This window comes from Bactrocera oleae, chromosome 3 (genome assembly GCF_042242935.1).
Source record: "Bactrocera oleae isolate idBacOlea1 chromosome 3, idBacOlea1, whole genome shotgun sequence".
NCBI lineage: Eukaryota > Metazoa > Arthropoda > Insecta > Diptera > Tephritidae > Bactrocera > Bactrocera oleae.
Genome location: NC_091537.1, coordinates 21,269,173 through 21,273,804, shown reverse-complemented (window position 1 = coordinate 21,273,804; position 4,632 = coordinate 21,269,173). Strand labels below are relative to the sequence as shown.

Genomic DNA, 4,632 nt, shown 5'->3' with positions numbered 1-4,632 from the left:
ATTATTTTAAATTTACTATGACTTAAAAAATCACATGCGGATTTAAGGGAATCCATTTAAATTCCAAATTAATTATATGCAGTAATTAGAATATTGGTATTCATGTCATTTTTCCATTTAGGATAAACTGATGTTGTAAAACTAATATAAAATTAATTAGTTAAATATGTTTTAAATTTAAGAACTATTTGCCAGCTGCTGATTCATTCGTTGGAATTGAGGTGCAGGGTTGCATAATCTAATTTGAAATTATTTTTTAATTCATAGAAATTTTAAAAGGTTTGTTATTTATATTTCATAATTAAAAATACGCGAATTGCTGATTTAATAACACAAAAAATAGTTCGCTTAAGTGGCATTCAATAAATATAACATAAAACTTAAATTTATAACATCCGTTATTTGAAATAACACCATTTAAAAACAAATATAAATGTTGTAATTACTTTAGCGATGATGCAATCCTTTTCCGCTTCACAACTATTCGTATTCCTTCGCTACCAATGAAGAATCAGCAGTAAGAGGAATTTGTGCATACATACTCATATATGTAAATACTCCTGTACATACATACTTTTTTATACGTTGAGCATAAGCAGAGACGTTGCGCGCTCTTGAGGTTATGAATGAAGTTCTTCGATTGCGCAGAATCACTTTTCTAATATAGAAATAGTTAAACCTTAAAGCACTCAACTTGCTTACTCATTTTTGCTAGAATTTGGCTAAACTATTTTTAAAATATTACTAAATATATATAACTTTGAGAACTTTTTACCAACTACCGTTGAGTTATCTATATAGTGGCTGCTTCTGGCGGAACTGGCGATAAACTTTTGAAAACAGGTACAGGGTAACATTTTCTAATTGGAAATTAAACTCTTAAGTTATAATAAAAGTTGTTTATACATAAAAGTTTCAGATTTTAATGATACAGATAATATTATAATCAGTTTAAATCACTTTCAATATCGGTTCTCCGAAATAATAATGCATAGCACAGAAATATAAGTTGTTATAATTATTTTTATGTGAATGCAACCCTTTTCCGTTTCTCCACCTACTTATTGTCACTAAATTTTTTACTTCCAACGGAAATTCAGCGGAATTCATGCATACTAAAATATACACACATACGCATGGAAATTTATGCAAACATGTGAACGCTTAACGGCACTTGACAGATGCACGCTGCCGTTTCAGGTTAGAAACGAAGTTCGCTGCTTGCGCAAACTCGCTTTTCTTGTAGAGGAAGTATTCCAATTTCACCAACTACTATTTAGCCTTGTTGTTATGCAGAAGCGGAAATGTAGAGAAACTTTGGAAGTTTGTTGTAGGGTTGCATTAGAAAATATTTAAAAAAAATTTAACGGAAAATATATTTTTTTTAAATTTTTAAATTTCAGCAGTTCAGCTATTATTTATATTAGCGCTGTAAGCAATTTATGATTTTGGTTGTCATTAGAGATAAAAAATAATACTTAAATATATTACAGAATTTTTTAGAAATTTTTTGATGCTAAAATGCTACATTAAAATCACAATTAATAAGTTTTGTAAAACTGTAAGTCACAACTAGTCAATTGCCATCTGATAACAATAATTATCAAACAAAATGTCTTGAAATGCAACTCTTCTTCCATTAACAAAACTCGCTAGTTCTATTGCATTCCAAGCATTTAACTAAGGTAACATATTTACATATATTTCAATTAAAAGCTATCCAAACAGGAAATATTTTTTCAAAAGCATTTCATATAGTAGTATATTAATATTTTTTACAAAACAAAAAACCATTTGAAACAAAAAATTGCAATTTTTAAGTTATTCCAGCGTGTTCGCATAACTTCTAGCCTTTTCCAATATTTGATCAGATGTGCAGAAGTAGCAAAGTATGTGGTCATTTTCATATCGGGACTTTAAATTTCATTCCAAGCAAGAACTAAGCTAATGAATAAAATATTGAAACAGATTGAAGCAGTTATTTATGAAGTTAGCCGCATATTTACAGGTTTACACTATAAATATTAATAATTATATAATAAAGCCTTTGCTAATATTCATGTAAGAATGCTTTTTTTTTAATATTAGGAATACTTAGTAATATTTCAACAATGCGTAGAATAGAACTTACTTGAGAAGGCATTGAGACATTACCATATAAGCCGGAGCAGTATGATTTTTGGTACAGATTCAGTCGTATACATAACTACAAGTATACATACTAGTGTTCATTAAATAGTATATTTGCATTAAATGTGCTAGATGTGTTGTCTTTGTATATTTATCAGTATTCCTGAGTTGTATGATGCATGAATCAATTGCCAACTACGGAGACTTTAAAAGACATTAAGAAGCAATGATGGTCGTCAATGAGAGCTACAATAACAAATTTTGCTCATAGTCTAGGTAAGTGAGATGTTGATTATATAAATGATATTCACACAAATTAGGAAAGTTATATGTACACACATAAATTACAGCAATGATTATTGTGCAAAAGCGGTTACTAATGTCAAAATATTATTGCTATATTTATAGTTTAACAGCATCTTCGGAAGCTCTTTAAAAACATTTCAGTGTAAAGCATTGTGATTTTGAAATAATTGTGCGGTCTTCATTTATTTACGACTGAGAGGCGGAAGAACATTTGATAATAGTTTGGTTCTTAACTAACTTAGACACATAAAATAGCTTTATCAAATGTCCTGCAAGACGAAAGGAATACATATCACACATACCATCACACTTTTCTAGCTGTTTCTCAACATATGTACATTCACTATAATTTCTAATTGAATATGGAAGTCTAAAGTAAAAACTAATGATATTCAAGCTTATCGAAATATTAACATGTGAAAAGAGGAAAGGCGAATAAAGAATTTTTCAAGAAGAAGTGAAGCTATTTTGTGACAAAATTTGGCTGTTGAAATGCCAGGTAAGTTGTTTTTTGATAATTATTTAAATCAAAAATAATTTAAAAATACCCATAGATAAAATACTGAAACCAAAGCAGAAGCGCAGAAACACAATTAGCAAACTAGTGCCTGCTGCAACCTAAACGGACGCATCGAATCGATATGATCACACTGCTGATGAATATGACGACTGAGGAGATGATTGGAATGATGAAAACGAAATTTATTCGGAAATAGGGCCTAGTGGTGGGTCAAAAACTAGCACACACACATTCCGCTTAAATGATGAGAACAAAAATCTGACAGTGGCATCAATGGACTTTAAAAAGGTATGTTCGGTAAAAGTTCGGATTCGTATATACTGGGATTGCAAAATTAGGAAATGCTTTCTGAAAATGAAATTGTGCATATCACCAACCATCAACCTTGCACTGTAATAGTGGCCAGTCCCAAAAAAGAGTATACATTTAAAATAATGAAGACTTTTATTGTGAATTAGCTGACACCGAGCCTTAACAATATATCTGTAAGTTTTATTCACAGCTGTGTTTGTTTTCTTATAACCTTCACATACTTATGCAATTATTTTATTATGCGTCAAATGCAATTTCAACATAATTCTGTTGCAGGTATCATAGCGATACGAGCATTTTGATTGCTAACAAAAACGTTTTATGAAGGTAGTTTGCCTAATTTCACCACCGTTGGCAGCCAAGTAAATTTCTGGAAGTTACGAGAACAATTTGTAGAGCTTAGATGGGTTCAATTGCAAAAAGTTGGAGATTGGGTTTATCGTCATCCGGTACTGTCACAATGCGAAGTGTGGTATCATTTCTTGACCTGCAACGTTGACAAGATGTGGAAATCAGTCAAAAGACAAGACGAACGTGACACATATGTGGAAGTCTCTTGTTGTTGGCCCATATCACCTCCAAAAAATACATTGTTGCCATCGCTTGTAGATGCATGCAATGGATATTTTGGTACGAAATCTCGTAGCATTATCAAATCACACGACAAAACGTTATCAAACACAATGGCTAAAAGAATTCCAACGCATCGGTGGTGGCAAGTCTGATCTGACAAAGGCCTTTAATGTAGACGATCATCGTGCATCCTCAAAGACAATACCGCAATCGTTGGCTGGGTCGGAAATATTTTCATTGGTATTGAGGAATTATTTGGAAACCAGCGTAAATTGCACTGGATACCATTCTCGGACCGTTTGCATATCTACAGTCTGTCAGTGTACAGTCAGTTTTGTCATTATTAAAAAACCTTTGTGAGCAGGTGCATTGTCTTGACGAAAAACTTTTTTTTTGTGCTGCAAACCAGGTCTTTTCTTACGAATTTTTTCACTCAGCTGGTCTAAAAGACTGCAATAATATACAGAGTTGATTGTTTTACCTTTCTGCAGATAATCAATCAACAAAGTTCCTTTTGCATCCCAAAAAACTGATGCCATAACCTTCTTTGCTATTCGTTGTGACTTCACCTGCTTTGGAACTGAACAACCAGCTTTAGTTCACTATAAATGTCCTTGTTTCAATCAAGGATCATGGTGGTAGATCCAAGTCTCATCCATAGTTATAAAACGACGCAAGAAATCGGTTTTATTTTGCTTAAAACGCGGTTTTGGGTCATCATTCGCGTGGATCGTCTTCAAGCCTAATACGACCACGTTTAAATTCACCAGTCCAACATTAAACGGTGCGTT

General features: G+C 32.2%; 1 pseudogene; it reads left to right on the top strand.

Annotated features, from left to right (window-relative positions):
* The first annotated feature begins 2,928 nt into the window (after positions 1–2,928).
* LOC106625048 (sorting nexin lst-4-like) lies at positions 2,929–4,188 on the top strand (annotated as a pseudogene).
* The last annotated feature ends 444 nt before the right edge of the window (positions 4,189–4,632 follow it).